This window comes from Capra hircus, chromosome 11 (assembly GCF_001704415.2).
Source record: "Capra hircus breed San Clemente chromosome 11, ASM170441v1, whole genome shotgun sequence".
NCBI classification, from domain to species: Eukaryota; Metazoa; Chordata; class Mammalia; order Artiodactyla; family Bovidae; genus Capra; species Capra hircus.
This window is the reverse complement of record NC_030818.1, coordinates 69,827,525-69,848,595: the sequence shown is the minus strand read 5'-3', so window position 1 is coordinate 69,848,595 and position 21,071 is coordinate 69,827,525. Positions and strand designations below refer to the sequence as shown.

General features: G+C 41.5%; 1 protein-coding gene across 1 annotated transcript in view; it reads right to left on the bottom strand.

Annotated features, from left to right (window-relative positions):
• Window positions 1-21,071, bottom strand: part of ALK (anaplastic lymphoma receptor tyrosine kinase) — a 728,920-nt gene that overhangs the window by 560,473 nt on the left and 147,376 nt on the right. The gene's annotated exons all lie outside the window — the stretch shown is intronic.

Below are 21,071 nucleotides of genomic sequence, written 5' to 3'. Positions count from 1 at the left end.
AGACTTCTTTAAAGAGAAGGTCTTGGAACTACAGTGACATCAGAGTTATAAAAATATTGGGGAAAAAATACAATTTGGCAGGACAATATTCAACTGAAAGCGAATCCTGTTGAGGAAAATGTCTAAAAGATACATGGTGCCTGACAGTGCTCAGAGCCATTGGAAGCAATGAACAGTGGTGGCAGGAGCAACACAACCCTGGTTAACGCCGCCTCCTGAAACGGCGCAGGTACGGTTTCTGTTATACTATTTTCAGTGCTATTTACAAACAGGATATTTAACTAGTGTTCATTAAATTGGTACAAGCGGCTGTCAGCTCATTCTCTCAGTGCTACTTGGAAACACGCTGACTGACACATTACTTACTGAAAGGAATGCTCAGCTCTGAGCCAACTTAATCTCAACCCCTCCCTAACATCCGCAGGCACATGCTCCAGGTTGATAAGAATCAACTGTCAAGTTGAGAGTCTGAGGTTCTCATGCTCTCTGCCTCCACTCCTCCATACTTATCTATTTCATAACCACTCTGCGAACCCAGGGCTTTGGCCTTGTATTTTCCATTCTGTATTACCATTTACTGAGTGCTCTTACATAGATTCCCTATTTTGAGCCTCTCAATAATCCTATGACAAGAGTGGAGCTGGCAGAATGCCCATTTTCCTGGGGATTCCCAAAGGTTAATGCCTTGACCGAGGTGTCAGGGCAGAATCCAACCTAGGACTCACTCAGTTGTTTTGGCTTCTAGCCCAGTGCTTTTTCCATAAAATGCTGACATTTGGACTCTGAGGTGAACCTAAGACATAAAAATAGAATGCCACATGTCTGATAAATTTCTTCCAATAAATACAAAAGGTATAGTTCCTTAAGCCAGAAGAGAAATACAAAAACTGGGGACAATTAAATGACTTTGGTTGTGTGTATATGGCCTCTCTCTGAAAATGGATGGTATTAATTACACTGTCAAGAAAAATCATTACCTGAAACAAGCTTCACCAAAGACTTGCCAAAAAGATGATTTCAAAATACTGACTTTGGGATGGGTTAATTTAAATTTACATAGTTAATCATTCTATGATTGAAATAGGGATTTCTTTCCTCTGGAAATAATCAACCTGGATATTCATGTTAAGCAGACAAATAGGTTCTAAGAAAAGAGGGAGACAAGAAAAGAAAGCCAGTCTGAAAATTCAGAAAAAGGCAAAAGAAAAGATTTTTATTTTAATCACTGGAAGTGTCAACAAGCACAAGGCAACCTTTGACTGATTAAAAGATAAACCAAATTACAACATGATGCTTGGTGGAAAGTTATAAAGGGGAATCATAAATTAGATGGGAATTTGGACAAAAGGGCCTTTAAAATCTCTCCTAACACTCAGGTCTTGATTAACTCTGAGTAAAACCATTCTCTAACTTGGGCGTCAGGGTCATGTTTCACTGAAACTATTTCTGTTACCCAAACACTTCACCTAAAGGAAAGTGACACTGTCTTATTATTTTGCTAACCAAAGAAACTGAACATAGTTACCAGCAGGAGAGAAGGAAACCTCTCCCAAGTAGCTGAATACTGGAAAAATGAGATGGAGGACCAAGATGTCATATCCCAAACCTCTTATTCATAACTGGAAACCACTTCCACCATGTAGGATATGAGTAGTCTCCCCTGCAAAAAAGTCAAAGCAGAGGTGAAAAATCAAAAGAGAAAAAAAGGGGGGCTCCATATACCTTTAACAGATGATAACACAGTGGTTAATGGCTTGGGCTCAACTAGATAAAATTCTCTGTGTTCAGATCTCTGTGTCCCCACCTACTAACTGGGTGACTTTGAGGCATTCATGGGGATAATAATAGTACTGACTCAATTAAATTAATTTAATTAGAGCTGCTTAGCCTCCTGGCTAAAATATAGTAACAATCCAATGAACATGAGAATGAGCATTTGCTGTAATTGAAAGTTTTGGTGAGAAAGTGTTGCCTTGAAGGAGAACCATAACATTTATGGCAAGAAAAGTCTTGGTATCATGGGGTGCTTCACAAATTCTTGATCATTTTGAAAAGGTTACATGACTTTTCAAAGGATAGAGAACATCCAGGTCCACTAGAGTAACAACTGTAAGGCAGTGGAGAAAGACATTTTCTAATTTCCACTTTTGAAGCAGTGAACCATGTGATTGATGGTGTAACAAACCCTTCTCTGAATTAGACATATGTTGATCCTCTTCCTGCCAGGCATGGTGCTAGGCACACACAAAGCTTAATTATACTCAGTGCCTCTTTGAAGAAGCATGTATGCAGATTGATAAATAGATACATAATAGCTTTACTGCTGAAAAAAACAAAAACACAATGGAATTCAGGAAAAGAGAGTTTATTGCTAGTAAGACTTTGTGACAAGTAAGCTGGCCCTTTAAGCATGAACAAGAAGGATGTTCATCAAAACTGACAAGTCACAAGCAGCCACGATTCTTAACCACTTCCACAGTCCTTCCAATCCCAACCTAGAGTCAGTGTTGAGAGCGAAGTGGCTAACTAGAGGTTAAAGATGGCCTTTGGTAGGGCAGCTACCCCTTTCTCTCCTGGCTACATTGACCTGAATGGATCTGGCAGGGAGCTAGTGTGTCCCTCTGATCCTTCTCAAACATAGAGTGAAATGCTGGTTGTTGAATGACCAGTTGCCTTATTTCAAGTCTGAGTCAGTTCTGCTTCTCATCAGCATCCAGATACCAAGTTGTGGCTTACGTCAAAACAGGTCCTAGTTTGTGTCAAGCCCTGGAAACTAACGTTATTTTCATGATCTATACAAGTTGCCAGCTGTGCCAAGGTGGACAGGATTATCGGTGACCTGAGTAGAAGCGCCTCAACAAGTGGAGCCCAGAAACTAGGCTCTGGCCCCCAGTGTACTGGTAAGTGGCTCTGTCACTGGGAGGGAGTCATGGAGCTGAGACTTTAGTTCCTCATCTAGTGTCAGGAATGAGTCTCCTCAAACCACAGCAAGGCCAAGACAAGGGTGCACTGGACACGGGTCTGACTCCCCAGCCAAGTGCCTGGGGCACCAGCAAAGGTGGGGCTCACACATGAAGCTCCAATTTGCTATTTGAAAGCAAAGATCAAATTATTTATTAATGGGAGAACCAGAACGTCATTAGATTTTTTATACCTGATTTCAGCTTACTGTCATTTTTAGTTCTATGGCAAGAGTTAGGAAATAAGCATACTGTAACACTCTTAGAGACCAAGGTCTCTTAAAATCACCATCTAGCCGAGAAGTGGGCACCCACGAGGTTAGCTGCAGAGGGTGCATGGGGAGTAAAAAGAGGAGAAAGGGATGTCAGGGAAGTCTGTGTCCACGCAAACCTTCCCACTGTATCCTTTCACGCCACCATCTATCCCTTTGCCTACCTCTGGGTTCTCTGGTCCTTCTGCCACCTAGAGACCCCAGAGTCAGAGATCCATGCTACAGATTTTGGCTGGCTTGCTTCTTTTCCATTCCCCATGTAGACATTTTCTCAATACAATATGTCTCGGAGGGACAGTTATTAGAAATAGCCCATAAGAAGAGGGAGCTGACTGGCCATTTTCTCTTACTTGTCTACAGATCTTTCGGGGCTCCTGTGAAAATATAGATTCTAATTCAGCATGCCTAGGTTGCAGGCTGCGATTCTGCAGACTACCAAGCTCCTGGATGGTGTTCATTTCTCTGATCAGCTTGGTGGCAGAAATTTAGCCTCCCTTAAGCATCATTGTGGACTCACATATGAGGATAAAAGACTGAAAACACTCTCAAACAAATAAAGAATGCCTTTTGTGGTTGGACCAGGATCCCAGGAAGGGCCACGGTCACTGAGAAAACTTCAGCAGGAATGCTAGACTTGGAGAAGATGTCCTGCCACCAGGGTGAGAACAGGCCAGAAGGACAGCACATGGGCATTTCTGGATGGCTTTGAAGATGCAAGGCTGTACGTTTGTGCACGTGTGCCTGCATGCGTGGGTGTACACATGCACTTACATTTGTGTGTGTGTGTCTATTGGGAGGGCAGCAGGGGCAAGGCTGGGAGGAAGAGGTAAACACACTGATCCTTTTTCTGTAAACGGCTGCCATCTCCTTAACATCCTCCTCTTTATTTCCCTAGAAAAGATGACACTAAAACTCCGTCCTTCAAAAATCTATCAAACATGAAGAGGAAATAGAGTGTATTCTTGTGAGGTGAGAGGAGAGGTTATGATTATAACATTGCCCACCACCACCACCACCACCACCCTCCCCTCAACCCCCCGCCACCCCGTAACTCCCTGCCTATCCTGTCACAGGTCTTCCTATCTGAAAGGATAGGAAATAAAGGAAAGCCTTGTGGTGGTCGGACTGGGCTCTCAGGAACGACCAGGTGGAGATGATTGGCCAGCATCCTGAGGCAGGCTAGCTTTCCTTCTGGCACCCACTGAGCTTCTCTGGCTATGACTCATAGACGTGGATAAAAGCACACCTTCAAAGACATTGAGGAAGCTCTAGAAAATTGGTCTCAGTGGGGATTAAACCAGGTCTCCCAATCCATAATTCAATCAAGGATTTCCCCACACTTGCTGCATGGATGCCTGAGTTGAATCCACACAATTCTTTCCGCAGATTCTTCAGTGGGCATTCGTAGTGGCCACTGAAACATTAAATTGTGCAAAAGAAGTTCTTCTTCTCAAGAAGCCAGTTCTTCGTTTAGCAGATAATACATCATGTGCTAAATCACTCAGGCAAGTGCCACCCAGTTGTTAGAATAAAGATGGTTTCATTGCTAAATATTGGGCTTTAAAATCCAATCAAGTGTTGAAAGTAACTTTAATTAGACCAAAGAATCAGATAAACAGAGTGTAAAAAGCTTAGTGTTTGAACAGCATGTATCTCACTGTGCTTTTATTCTCTAAAGACACAGTCAAAACAGAGATTAGGCCTCTGCTACCCACTCTGAGACAACTAAGAAGTAAAGGGGACAAGTATATTACTTCACTCACACACAGAAACACTATTTTATTCATGGGGCTTTTGGACAAAACTCCTTGATCTTGGGAATGCTGAGAAACAACTGGCATCAATTATGGATAAAGCATCCCAGCCCTGAAGACAATGGATATTGACTCCTGATCCCCACATACACACTCAAAACCACAGAAGATTATCAATAGAATTGCAGTCAATACTGTCTAAACACTGCATCTATCTTGGAAAAATATATTCGAGACATGTGACGGCCCTCTTTGACTCAGGCATCTCAACAACTTTCAGGATCTTATCCCGTGCCCTCCTGTCTTCCACTGAGCTGAGACTGCCAAGTGACGGAATGCCCACCTTCCTATTCTGTCTTTCACAAAGCTCATTTCCTGAAGCTGTGAAAGGTATGGAATCATCTCAATGAGTGCAACATCAGGCTCTCCAGACCCTTACCTACAGGAACAGCTTTGAACTGTGCTGCTTGGGCCTCCCACTCACTTGGATATTTTTAGAACTGAACATAGAACAAAAATGAACTTTTCAAACAGGGAAGGAATGCAAAGTGCTTAGGGATGGTTTTCAAAGGGCAAAGCTTACTTTAAATGACTATTGATTGGACCTAACTGCAACATGACAAGCTCACATGGGGTCAGGAGCTTTCAGAGGAAGCCAGGTGTGGAAAGCCAATCTCTGGATACCTAAGGGAGGTCTGAGCTCCACTCTTGGCTGAAATGAATGGTTCAGTTAGCACAACACAAGGATTCTAGGGGGAACAGACGCCACAAGCAAGAGTCCACGTTACTTGAAATGTGATGTTGGTGAGAAGTTCTCCAGATACATCCAACATCCTTTCTGTTGACAAAGCTTTAACCTTATAATCACATGGAAGCCTAAGTTCTAATTTTTAACGATCTGTTTCTTGCCTACTCAGCAAAATGTTTTTGATGACTTTCTAGACACTTAAGTGTAGTTTGAAGAGGAGGCCAGGTAGGAACTGACTAAAAATACGCCAAGGTAGCCAAGCATCATCTTCAGAAAAGACAGAACTACCCCACGCTCTGCTCTCCCCCTTTATGCACTCTTTTAACAAAAGTAATTTCTGTATATCTGCTATGTGTCTGGCAGCTGCCAGGGATGAAGGACACAGAAGTGATTCTGATACTACCTCAGGGAGTTCAAGGTATAATGAAGGAGAAACATACACACAAACACTTAAAGCATATCCACCCCCTTCTGGGACTGGGCACAAGGGTAGCAGCTTGATCTGGAAAACACAGACCTCGTTTTCCATCCTACTCTCTGCCTTGGCAGGGCCAGCCCCTCAAAGAAATATATCCCATCATGTAAGCTTTTGTGCAAATCCTGTGTTCTAGAGACACCTGGAAACCACTCTCTGGGCTTCTTCCATGCTTACCACTAGCCCTAGCACACAGTTTCCCATGGGCCTTCCAGGTCAGAAGCCAGGATCCCCACCTCCAGGAAGGAGAGAGAATGTGACCAAGATCACACAATTGACAGGCTTGGCACATGTTTCAGAAACAGATCATCTGCAAAGTGACATAAAATCATTACAATATACAAAGCAAACAAATAAATTTTCTCATCTATATAAAAATGACACTGCCTACTTATTATGATGGGTTCACTTCAGTTCAGTCACTCAGTCATGTCCGACTTTGCGACCCCATCAACCGCAGAACACCAGGCCTCCCTGTCCATCACCAACTCCCGGAGTCCACCCAAACCCCTGTCCATTCAGTCGGTGATGCCATCCAACCATCTCATCCTCTGTCATCCCCTTCTCCTTCTGCCTTCAATCTTTCCCAGCATCAGGGTCTTTTCAAATGAGTCAGCTCTTCACATCACGTGGCCAAAGGATTGGAGTTTCAGCTTCAACATCAGTCCTTCTAATGAACACCCAGGACTGATTTCCTTTAGGATGGACTGGTTGGATCTCCTTGCAGTCCAAGGGACTCTCAAGAGTCTTCTCCAACACCATAGTTCAAAAGTATCAATTCTTGGGTGCTCAGCTTTCTTTATAGTCCAACTCTCACATCCATACATGACTACTGGAAAAACCATAGCCTCAACTAGATGGACCTTTGTTGACGAAGTAATGTCTTTGCTTTTTAATATGCTATCTAGGTTGGTCATAACCTTCCTTCCAAGGAGTAAGCGTCTTTTAATTTCATGGCTGCAGTCACCATCTGCAGTGATTTTGGAGCTCAAAAACATAAAGCCTGACACTGTTTCCACTGTTTCCCCATCTATTTCCCATGAAGTGATGGGACCTGATGCCATGATCTTCGTTTTCTGAATGTTGAGCTTTAAGCCAACTTTTTCACTCTCCTCTTTCACTTTGATCAAGAGGTTCTTTAGTTCTTCTTCGCTTTCTGCCATAAGGGTGGTGTCATCTGCATATCTGAAGTTATTGATATTTCTCCTGGCAATCTTGATTCCAGCTTGTGCTTCCTCCAGCCCAGCGTTTCTCATGATGTACTCGGCATAGAAGTTAAATAAGCAGGGTGACAATATACAGCCTTGACGTACTCCTTTTCCTATTTGGAACCAGTCTGTTGTTCCATGTCCAGTTCTAACTGTTGTTTCCTGACCTGCATACATTATGATGGGTAATGAGTTGCATTTTTTCCCTCTCATCTCCCATCATGTGACCAAAATGCTGTAAACCATAGAATATTAGACTCAGCCAGGTTTCTCATGGGCCTTTTCCTCTGTACCCTATCTCACTCTACAAAATAGAGCATGGCAGGACTTTGGGATGTGTGAATTGTCCACAGGGAGAATTTCTCCTTGACAAGAAGTTGATGGACCCATGTGCGGGTCCACCAGCTGATCTGGGTACAGACTTCAAAAGCCCAGGAATAGGGTCATTGGTGAAAGAAACACATATGAAGTGGAGCAGGGTGACAGTTCACGATAATAACTGATGGGCTTTTTATTCCATATATTTCTGCTTACCTATTAACACCTCCCTTCCCCATTTACTGCATCAGAAAAGGAGTAGAAAAACCAAGAAAAACAGCTGAAATCCAAGAGCCAAATCTTGAGCTTTGCAAGAGCCTAGGCTTTACAATAGCCTAAATCTGAAAGGCTGGAGGCTTACACAAGGGATTCAGAAGCTGGCTCACAAGTTACACTCTCACGCCCTGAAATCAAGATTTGGACTCTCTGGAATTGTGCTAGAGATGAATTAGAGAGAGAGAAATAGGCCGGTGGATCAGACATAAGTTTCTTCATGGGACTCAGTCCAACTTTCTGCCCACTGTTCACAAGCTGGTCTGTTTACAGGTTGGCCTCAGAATCCTAGCAACCCTTGCACACTCAGGGGCCAGAGGAGTAAAGCACATTCCTCCCTCCACTGCACTGCCTTTCATCTCCGTGCCCGCCTGCCATGTATTCCCTCCCCATCCCAGCAGTATCTCCCTTGGCCTCAGGACAGCTCTGCACCTGTCGCCCTTCCCAGACTTCAGCAGTCTTCCAGGAAAGGAGACCAATTACAGGGACTACTTTTAGGAAGCTGAGTGAAAGTCAGGACTTGATTTCTCATCAGCCATCAAGCCGTAACAACTCCAGCAGTTTGGGTTTGAACTGAACCAGTGACCTGCACTGAACTGAAAGGCTCCAAACACCATTATTGCTCCCCAGGGCAAACTTCCCTGTGCCTTTGCCTCTCACCTCATCCATCTGAGAGCACAGATAAATGAGCCTTCTTGACTTGTTTATGCCAGCTCTCCCCTCCCTCCCCTGTTCTTACTCTCAGACCCCTTTGCAGAGTGCCCTCTGACCGCATTCTAGACGGATGTGCTGTTGTGTAAGCCATTCTCCTCAACATTAACATTACTCAAAACAGCTTTAACATCAGCATTCCTGCTGCCTTTGATGGTGGAGGCATTGGGCTCGACTTCCTGTCTGAGTCCAAGAAATCCGAGCCAATGCAAGACATATGTCATTACTCAAGGACATTGACTTAAAGATAGCTGCTACATTGTAGGCTCCCCATTTTTCCTGCTTTTTTTCCTTGGGGATGTGCTTTTCTCTTTTCAGCATCATAATCAATAGTTCATCTCTCCTTTGTAATGGATCATATCAGGCACCACTATGCTAAACTGTCACCTGACATTTAATGTGGATGCTATTCTCTCAGAGGGAACACAATTTTCTCCGTCTTCAATGCCTGGAATATTGAAAGGACCTAAGCAACAATGTCCAATTAGGTGTCAAGTCACAGTCTTGCTATAGGACTAAGAAAAGAGAACACAGCCTCAGCTGCTCCCAACTCACCATGGACCAATGAAAAGCAAACTCAATAAGTGTCAACCTGTCTCATAACAAAAGCCGATTTATTACTGAGAAAGCAGACACACACAAAAATTAGATCAAAGGCCCTCTACTCTTCATTCATGATGTACTACCCCTGCTGAGCAACTGTGGATTTTTTTAATGACAAAAAAATTTTTAAATACCCTAAGTTCAACAACAAGAAAATTTCAAGAGAAATCTCAGCTGAGCTTTGCTGCCCCAGGAGATGAGCTGGTTTAGCTGCTTTATCAAAGAACTTTGAAATATAAAATGCTCCTGAGGGGTTAGAAAGGAAAGAAGAAAAACACCATCCTTCAGGGAGACTGAGCTCTGTAACATCCTTGTCCTAGAGAGGCTCCTTGGGGATAGACGCCCCACACATGTTCACCCCAGAGACAGAGCCATAAGGAAGCAGAGAGGCTGAGAGCCCCCTGCGTGCTCCAGGATCCCACTGTCTGGTGATCCTGCGTAAATGTCTCTTCCCTTGGGCTCCAGTTGTCACATCTGACACACAGGAGCTGGATCCAAGAACATCCAAGAGATGATTTAGATTTCAAATTTTATGACCCTTACATGAAAGAGAGAATAGGAATACCTAATATTAGATGTAAGACAGAGGAAGAAATCAGGAAGTTAGGAGACAGGAAATAAAAAGCCAAAAGAGTACTATAACAGGAAACAGAAGGGGAGACAAAGTGGGCGGGGGAGGATACAATAAAGATGAGGTCAAAACAACTTTAATTATTTAGTTCCAGTAAACACTAATGATAGTGATGGTTTCTATTCATTCAACATCTACCAAGGTATATATACATTTTCTCTAATATTCCCAGCTTTCTGAGGTTGTATTACTATATTCGTCTTACAGATGAGGAATCTGAGGTTCAGAGTGGTTTAAAGTTCACACTGCTAATAATTAATTTAATCAGACCATACATAAGCGAACCCAGGAACCCAAGCCAGCCTTTCCACTATACTACCTCCTAAACCATTCTCTCAATTGTTTAGCAAGGGATCCAGTGCTCTCTTCTGCTTTAGTTCATAAAGCGTAGTTCAAGTAGAGGATTCATGAAGAATCCAAGAAGGCAGCATCTGTAACCAAGAGCAGGTCTGAATGCGCCTCTGACAGAGAAAGGGAGGATCAAGGCGAGCGTTCTGGAAATCAACCAGAAGTACTACATCGTGGGATGAATCCTACTATAGGGAGATAGTATAGCAAAGAGAGGGACAAGCGCTTGTTTAGAAATCAGGAGAACAAGGTCTGGATTCTTGCTACAAGTTTCCTGAAGGGCTGTGCATGAGCCCTACCTGCCCTACGTACTCCAAGCACTGCAGAACATCTGGGTGCGTGTGCTATTAGATACAAGGGGCTGGATACAAGCAAAGGGGGTAGGTGAGGGGAGAGGGGAGATCAGAGCTCTTTTAGCAGAGTACAGGGAGGTCCTACAAACTGCAGACACCTATTCATTGCTTCAGGAGAGGCAGGCTCACCTTTAAAAGAAAAACAAAAAAACTACTTTTCAGTGAAGACAAACTGGTATGTGAGTGGGATTGCTAAAGTCTTTTTCATTTTGTGCAAGACTCAAGCCTGGCTCCTGTTAAATGGAACGTTCCTGAGTACATGTGAAAGATGATTAGGTTTACAAAAGTTCCATTTGTCTACAACCTTTCACACAGTCTTGTACTAATAAAGAAGAGCTACACGGGTATGAGTCCATGTGATATGGAAACACGTGTAAAACAAGAAGCAAGGCAAGTGAATTTGTGCAGGCCATGAGGCTAGGACCTAGAAAGAAAGCAGATGAGACTGAAAACAAATACTGTAGCAGGAAAAAGAATTTACTGTGAAGCACAGCCATGAACCTCCACTGGCCCCTACTCTGATTTCCCCATTAGCTTTTCCTCATGGGTTCTGACTGCTTCCATTGCCTTGAGATCAGGAAGCACAGGAAAGATTCAGAGGAATTTCATCTACCTGGGAACATTTTCGAGTAGATAGATTTCTTTTTTACCCTATCTGCAAGGTTGGAACTAAATATCCTTCTTATTCACTGTTCCTGGATAAAGTGGCTTTTAAACGTTATTCACCATTGTCATTTCCACTTGTGCCTTCACTCACACACACAATGAAAATAAAATGAGACTGAGAATGATTGATGCTGCTCTTTTTAATGATGAATGCCACCAATTTTTGTGTCCTTTGGTAAGTTTTTTCATATTCCTTTTCTTTACCTAACTTAGTTTTTCCCCTTCTTCCATCTAATATTTTCTTTCCCTTGAATTATCTGCAACTTCCATAGAGCCCTAAAAGGACAGGTGCGGCTTCCCTGGCCCTCACCATAACCCATGAGCCAACACAAGTGGCAGTTCAAATATTATGAAAATAGAAGCACCTCATTCCGTTTAATTAAACATCAGTACAACCAATAGAGATTCTTTTTCGAGCACAATTCAAAGGCAAGCAAGTTGCACTTGAACAAATAACTTTGCATAGAGAGGCATTCATAATGACTGATGTTAAACCAAAATAAATGTATGTTAGGAGAGATGGTGCTAAAGGGTTTGCTGAAAAATGTAGAGATCACCATGTGGTTATTCATTCAATAAATATTTATAAAGCACTGATTGTGTACCAGGCACTAAACTAGGAAATTTGAGTTCAAGGGAAAATAATACACAGTCCCCAGACTGGAGTTTAGGTGGTGGGAGCCCAAAATCCAGGCAAAAAGTAAAAGCAAATTAAAAGTTTCCCTCTATTTCTTGAGGTTGCAGAAACAGATGTCCCTAAGATTGCTCTGAAAGCCTTTGAAAGGGGACTGAAACTGACTCAACAGAAAAAGTTTCCTGAAGTCCAGTTTCCTGCATATTCTATGCCAGTTCAATCTAACCCAAACAAACACCATTTTTAGATAGAGCATATTGGCATAACAAGAGCCATTTGGCAACAGTTTATTCATCTAGAAAATATATATTATGTATTTGTATGTGCTAGACAGTGCTAGGTGCTGGGTGAAAGATACAAACATGAATTAATCAGGGCTTCATTCCTTAAGCCACTTACGGATTGATCAAGAAGTAACAGATGGCAATCCAAGGCTCCATGTTTGTTACTTTGCATTCAAATTTATTCACTTGTGCCCAAACAATTATTTCACTCATACTGTATACATCATGTAAGGTACTCAGACATGGAGAAGGATAGTTCAGGGAAGGCTTTACAAAGGAGCTCATATTAGGGTTGAGGTTTGAAGGATGAGTAAGAATTGCCAGGAAGAGAATGGAAAAAGGACATTCAAGAGTGAGGAAGCAACAAGTGTAAAGATATGAAGCTTTGAGAGAGTAGGGTGAATTCCATAAGGGGAAACATCTCAGTAGTTCTCTGAAGAAGAGAGGGACTTCCCAGATGGCACTAGTGGTAAAGAACCAACCTGCCAATGCAGGAAATGCAAAAGATGTGGGTTCGATCCCTGGGTCAGGAAGATCCCCTGGAGGAGGAAATGGCAACCCACTCCAGTATTCTTGCCTGGAGAATCCCACGGACATAAAAGCCTGGTGGGTCACAAAGAGTTGGACAGTCCATAAAGTCGCAAAGAGTTGGACAGGACCCAAGCAACTTAGCATGCATGCATGCTGAAGAACAGGCAGGAAATGATGCTAATAAGGTGTCTGGGACTACATAACCATCTCTGCCTTACACCAAAGAATGGGATCAAAGTCACCAAAGATCTTTGGTACTCTCCTGCAAACATTAATTCCACTAATGTGAGACAAGAGTCCATGTCTTTACTGAAAGAACTGGTATGTGAAAATACTGGTTAGCCAAGGCATGTAAGCATAGTTTTAGAAATGGAAACACATCATCAGTTGCTGCAGACATTAAGGACTTCTATGAAGGTAAGAGAGTTTCTTGAAAGCAAACAGTGATTACAGTTAATAAGACGTGCTCCAGAGCCTCTGTCTGGTCTTTAGGCTGTGACCTATGTTTATGGACAGCTAGTTCAGTAATTAGCTCATCCAACCATCTGGCAGTGAAATAGCTGTTTAGTTTAAGGAGCCTAGTGTGATAACTTGCTGAGTGCCTCAGTGATATGGCTCATGACCTGGTCACATAGCCACAGCATCTGTGAAGACACGTTTTGAGACAAGAAGAGCTAGTGGGTTGTGAGAGGCAGAGAGTGAGGGGATGTTCCAGTGGACAAGTGAAATAACACACTTCATCAGGGAAGGAAGGGAGAAGTCTAGCTACTGAAACCAGAGAAGTCTAGACGCTGAAACCAGAGAGGTCTAGACAGATTCCCAACAGCCTGCCTTGGGACCTGAGAACATCAAACACTTTCTTTTCATTTTTGATGCTGTGTGATGCACACGCTGGTGAGACCTGAGGTTGTACAGGGACTCAGGGACTTATAAGAAAGGCAAAAGGAGAGAACTAGACCAGAGATCAGTTTTGGAGTAAGAGATAGGAGATAGCATACAGGCAACCTAGTGAGACTCAAATCACTGGGCAGGACTTCAACGAGACTGGCTTATTGTCAAAGACAATAAAACTGAAAAGGGCATTCAGAACTACAGAGCTGGGGGACAGTGATCCCAGATTCTTGGGTCAAGGGACTTTGGCTTCAGGAGCCAAGGGCTAAGGAGCAGGAGCCACAGGACCCACCAGAGCTGTAACTCACACAAGGCTAAAAAGAACTGCTTTTTCTTATTCAGATAGAGCTTTGGATGTTTGTGTTTCCAGTTCCCCAATCAGTGCCACTTTCTGTGCTGTTACTTTTTCCTGGAGATAAAAGAATGAATAGATTGTTGTTTCTTCTTCCCACTTTCAACTTTAGCCAAGTTTGCAAAGAGGTAAGTCTAAAAACATGCTCCATACTGTACACTATATATGTATGTACCTGCATTTATTCATTTATTCCTTTACAAGGCTAATGCTGAACCTCTCCAGTGCTCTCCAGAACTGAGCTTATTACAGAAAATAATATAATATATGAATATAATATCACCACACCTCCCTGTAAAAGGCAAGGTCTAGGAAAATAATGTCTACACTTAGACCACTAACCAGACCATTCTACCTGAAATGGCTAAGTCAACCACCAACTGATTTGACTGATTTTGTCAAAGACTTATCTCTTTAAGTCTTTGAATAACACAGTTACTTCAGCATCATGTTGCCACAGCTTTGCAATGCACCTCTGCTGATGAAATGAAGTGAAAAAGCAATGAAATTACTACAAATACTTCCTATTTCAAAGATGCCAGCCTAGATTGTCAAAGCTGAAGAACTTTTGCCAAACACCAACCTGTACGACACAGAATGACAAAGGGGCGTCATGGGTAGATCCCTAGGCTGGAATGTACAACACTGCTTCTCTTCCTGGGTTTGCTTTTATCCAACTAAATCTTAACTGGCCACTCATTAGAATCATCTACAAAGCTTTTAAAACCATTCATGGAGGGAGGTCCCAAAGACACTGATTAAACTGATCTGGAGTGGAACCTAGACAAGACTACATATTTTTAAGGCTTCCCAGGTGATGACATCACCAACTCAAGGCACACAAGTTCGAGTAAACTTCAGGAGTTGGTAATGGACAGGGAGGTCTGGCGTGCTGCAGTCCACGGGGTCGCAGAGAGTCAGACATGACTGAGTGATGGAACTGAGACTGAGACTGAGGTGATGATAATAAATAGCCATGATTGAGAACCCTGGATTTTAGTGATATGTCCCCTCTGGGCCTCAGTTTCCTATTTATTTAATGAGGATATTAGACCAGGCCCTCACAATTCTAAGAGTCCTTGTTAATTGTGGTCCCATCCCAGCTGGCAGGCAGCTCTGAAAAGCCCACTTTCTGTCTGCATAATTCAATTCCCAAATGCCGCCAAGATGGTTGACCTACCATAGAGGGCTGGCATGTGGGTTAATGAGATCATATTTGCAAAGCATTTGGGGCTCTAGGGAAGGAATCTCTAATATATGCAGCTAAAGAATGATTACAGCAACATTAATGTCATTTTTTTTTTAAGGAAGAGTAAACCACAGTTCACAACCCCGTGTCTGCCATAATTAGACTATCTTGCCTGCATGGAGAGAGGCAGAGTGGAAAGTAGATTAAAGAAGGTCTGCTCTTGTTAAGACTAGATGCCAGGTCAAGACTTCATGAGACATGTCTATGCAATCACAATTGATATGGACTGGACTTTAATCCATGCAAAGTCCTCTGGTCCTCAAGTACATCCCTAGTAGACCTCTTTCTGACCTGCATCTTTGTGGAAATACTTCCATGTAATAAGGACAAAAGATTAATCTTGTGAGTCTTGTCCAAGAATAAATAATCATCAGTGGGACTCTATATCTAAGATGTTATCTGCTGTTTTTGACACATTAAAGTTAGAAGAGATGAAGTAATCTTCTTAAAAAACTGATTCATTTGACCTGCTCATGCATACACTACATACGACTGAAAAGACTAGAGACCAAGAGATGTGAATTTATGTTTGGCTCTGCCTCTTACAAACTCCATGATTTCTGGCAAGTCTCTTACGTTCTTCTAGCTTCTTTTCTTCTCTTAGATAACACATGGAAAGCACCTAGAAAAATGCCTAGCATAGCTCAATAAATACTTAGTTTCCAATCTCTGCGTCATACATGGGGAACCACTGGTGGATACTATCAGACTTGAAATCAGGGATTTCCAAGTAACAGTCACTCTGCCCAGATGGCACTGAAGGCCTCTGGTAAGCCAGATCTTTTGTTTTTCATAGCTCATCTACAATCTCAAATTCATCCTTGTATTAACTTACATTCAACTAGTTTCTATGTTTTGTCTAATATAGACCCAGAGACAGACTTAATCATTAACAATCAATTAATAATTGAAATTTTAAGGAATTTGAAACACACCATTTTAGAGTTTTTTTCAAACAATTGGGATGCAGCAAGTGATCTGAAAATTTGTCTTACTGCTTTATTTATGAATCAGTAATTCTGATCATAACATGAACTGATGAAATAAAAATTAACTTGGAATCTTGAAGAAGGCTGGATTCATGCATAGGTTTAATCATTTCAATAAAAACACCAATAGATTTTCTTTGGAACTTGGAAAAATTATTCTAAAATCCCTCTGTTACAACAAATAATTTAAAAGGGTTTTAAGCTTGTTTGAAAAAGAAAATTGAAAAGTGTGATGCTGACAACAAAAATAGACCAGTGGAACTGCATGGAGACCCCAGGAATGGACTCAGGTCTATGTAAGAATTGAACACATGATAAACAGAGTGTCTCGGTTTATTTGGGAGGTCAGGATTAGTTAATAAATAATGCTGGAGCCATTGGTTAACTATTTGGGAAAAAGTTCATTTGGCATCTCAGTCCAAATCATTTCACCATAATAAATGGCAAATAGAATGAAATAAGTTTAGAAAATGAATCTATAGCAAAAAAAAAAAAATGGAACTACAAAGTAGTATTTCATGGATCTCTAGAAAAGAAAGGATTTTCTAAGATTAAAAGCAATTTAAAAAATTAAAAGAAAAAGGAAAAAACTTTGACAACATGAAATTTTAAAACTGCATAAAAATTATGTAAAAGGCTTTCAAACTGGGAAATTTTACAGCAAACAATAGTTACTCCTGACATCCTTCAAATAATTTAGAAAAACACAGACTAGCAGGTTTAAAGTCTGTGGACATTAACAAAAAGCACACATACACACATACAAATTACTAACAAACATGAAAAATTGTTTAAACTTACAAGTAAGTTAAGAATTGCAATTTAAAGTAAGATTGCATTTTCTTTACCTATTAAATTAAAAATATTTTTAAAGTAATATTCAGTTCTGGCAAGTGTTCAGTGAGATAAGCATTCTTACATACACTAGTGGGAGTACAAATTGTTCTGGTAGGGCATTTTTAAAAACTCTTTGAAGGCAAATATAGATAGTCTTACAATGTTCCTACTTTTTGACCCAGTATCTTATTGAAATCCATCCCAAGAAAATGATCTGATGTACACATAAAAGCTTTTTGCATAAGAATATTCATTGCTGCAATCTTTATAGAAAACACAAATCAGAATAATGAGGAAGCAAACTAGCTGCCTAAAATAAGAAATGACAAAGTAAATTATGGACATCCACAAGGTATGCTATTATATAACCTCTAAAAAAGATGTTTATGAAGAGTTTATGCAATGTTAAGTGAAAATATAATCTTTAATAGGTTACATGTAATATATTTTCACTTCTATGTTTAAAATTCACAAAGTAAAGACTGATAGGAAATATTAAGTTGTTAAAATAATTATATTTAGTTGGTAGAATTATGGACTATTATTTTATTCTGTATTTTCCATCATTCAAAAATAATACACATTATTTTTACAAACAGTTTTATAAACATAGATGCACATTCCAATTATTACTTTGCAACACTTAAAAAATGGGATGGGTCTTCAAATTCAGTCGATCTTCCTTTCTACCATTCTCTTGCGTCTTAATCTCTCTCTATTAAGCCCACACACATGGCCCTGAAGGAGGAATAAAAGGATTGCTTGTTGCAGGCCTGATTTTTCTTTTATCCCAGCGGCCAAATGGGAAAACTGCCTCTAAACAGGAGGTCTAAGGCATTGTACAGGAAGAAAAATAGATAAACGCTTGACAAAGGCTCTCTCTGCTGGGGAAGAGCTCCTGGAATGACCAGAGGTTTTGTGATAAAGCGTTCAGTCTCCAAGGCTGTCTTCCAAATAAACCAGAAGCACATTTACTATATAACCTGGTAGGTGATGATCAGCAAAACTTACCAAAAAATACAGCATGGATTTCCTCCAAGTGTTGGCAGCCAATTTCACTCTAGGAGGTAAAATTACTGGAACTGATAAGCCAATATTAAGGGACCAAAAAAGCTCCTTAAATATTCCAAAGACCAATTTGAGCCATCAGACTTACATCTGAACAAACAGAAAGATGGCAATCTGGAAATTATAATAAGAATGAATTGATTTTGTACCTCTTCTTCAGTTTCATTATGATCTATGACAGTGGAATGGATTCATTTTATGTCATTTTCTCCTAAGCCTCAGAATACTTTCTTTCAGGTCCTGAGGTATGAGCAGAAAGCACAGATGGCCCTGTCTGCTCCAACCCAGCAGAGACTGCAAACGACTTTGGAGTTGTTTAAACTTGTTCCTTTTCTCCAAGCAACCTGGCTACTGGGCAGCTGTTCATTTCAAGGCTCAAAAAGATGCAGGGGGAGATGAAACTACCCTAAAGGAAAGTTGGGGCTGGTGGGGGTGAGTTATGAAATGTGCATGACGAATGTCATGGGGTGGGGGCAGTTGAGCTACCTTTTAATAAGTTATTTTTGTTATTATCAAAGAAAAAGCAAAAATAAAATCCTACTTGTTTGGTTTTAGGAGATAGACACAGGGTCATGGTATCTACAACTTTCAGTTCAATGACAGCAATAATAACAAAAAATTATATATAGAGGTACACAAATATGTATTTGTCTCTTCCCCCAGTTCCTGGCACAGAACTCCTAAAACCCTTGTAATTTCCTGATTGATAGGAACTCTAGGAGCATCCTTTGTTCTAATGGAGTGACTCTGAGTGGGCTCCTATATGGCTCCTGAATGGTGGGTGGCTGGTCACCAGAAAGAGCAAGCCATAATTAAAAGTTTAGAATTTACAGCTTCACCATCTCCCTCATTCCTCCAGAGAAAAGAGAGGGGCTGGAAATGAAAGTTATTTACTGTGCCTATGTGATGAAGCTTCTGCATAATTCCAATAGCAGTGGGCCTGGGGGGACCTGTGGGTTGGTGAGCACACGGAGGTGTGAGGAGAGTGGCAGGCTCACGGAGAGAACGCAAGCGCCCAACTCTTCACACACACCTTGCCGTACGTGTCTCTTCCATGGGCATGTTCATCCATATCCTTTATCATACCCTTATAACAAACTGGCAAGTGTTAGCTAATGTTTCCCTGAGCTCTGAGAGTCACTTTAGCAAACTGATTGAACCCAAGCGGGGAGTCACTGAAACCTGTCTATAGCTGGTGGAACAGAAACTCAGGTGATAACCTGGGCTTGCGACTGGTGGTCTTAACTATGCGTGGGGGCGCTGAACGGGCAGGCTTGTGGGACTGAGCCCTTCACGAGTCAGATCTGATGCTGTCTTTGTGTAGACAGTATCAGAATCAGGTTAAATTATGTTGAGGGGGAAATCTTCCACATATATTCTGAGAAGCAAAGTGTTCTCTGTGAAGGTAAAAGAGACACACATGATGACGAAAGGCACAGTAGGTAAGAACTATGTTTTTCCTTACATAGAAAGGGAAAAAGCTGAGTCTTCCTTTTCAAATAGATAAGTATATACATATATATATACACATATTTTTATACACACACACACACACACACACACACACACAGGATGTAGCAAAATACCAAGAATTGGAAAAATCACATTGGAGAAGGAAATGGCAACCCACTCCAGTGTTCTTGCCTAGAGAATTCCAGGGACAGGGAAGCCTGGTGGGCTGCCATCTATGGGGTCGCACAGAGTCAGACATGACTGAAGCAACTTAGCAGCAGCAGCAGCAGCAATGTAAATGTATATGGAGGTTTATAATACTACTCTAGCCACTTTTCTTTAGATTTTAATCAGTTTTTAAAGATTTATAAAATAAATTAAATTTATAAACTATTTGTTCTGTAACCCTCTTACTTGGGGGTACACACTGTATTATAAGGTTCCCCTGTGGCTCAGTGGTAAAGAATCTGCCTATGAGCAGGAGCTGTGGGTTCGATCCCTGGGTTGGGAAGATCCCCTGGAGAAGGAAATGGCAAGCCATTCCAGTATTCTTGCCTGGTAAATCCCATGGGCAGAGGAGCCTGGCAGGCTACAGTCTATGGGGTCACAGAGTCAGACACAACTTAGCAACTAAACAAAAATAACAACAACTGTATTCTATAACAACAACTGTATTCTAACAAGTCCAGATAACTCTATTTATTGAGCACATTCTTGCTTCCCCACATCCGCGCCTTTGCTCATGCTATCCCCCTCTTCCTGCTATGGTTTACCAATCTTTCATAGATTTTTTTTTTCCCAAACACTCCTTGGTTTCTTTCATTTGAATCTCCCTTAAGACCCAGCTGATTATAATAGCCTTCTTGGCTTGAAGGTCCCAGGGCACCCCATCCTCCACCCCTATCAAATCACTTATTACTCCTTACTGCCACTGCTTGTTTAATTGTCTCTTTGCCTTTCTGGACTGTAGGTTTCCTGAATGCAGGGGCTTTGTCTGCCTCATTTATCAATATATCCAAAATGCTGACACAGGGCCTGGCATAGAAGTACCACCAAATATTCGTTAAATGAACCAACTACTTACGCACTGGTAATTTGTCTACTCTTAGAATTTTAAATCTCCTTAAGATCTTTCTTACTCATGTCCAAACCATGCATAAGGTAGGTATTCAATAAATATTTGTTGAATTGAAGATTTAAAAAGAGAGGGAAATGTGAGGAATTTTTCACTTTCACCAAAGGACTAGACTTGTATATTCATGTAGCTACTGATCCGAGAGCTTGAGTCAAGTAAGCTTAGCCCTGGCCATCCAAAGGACACAAGAGGAAGGCATAAATGAGTGGGTGGATCCATGTGTGAGTGAGAGTGGGTGGTGAACTTTAGATCTCCCTGGTCAGTAAGCAAGTTGGTGGGTGGGAGGGGGTGAGACTGCTTGATAAAGACCAAGGGGAGTACTGCATTGG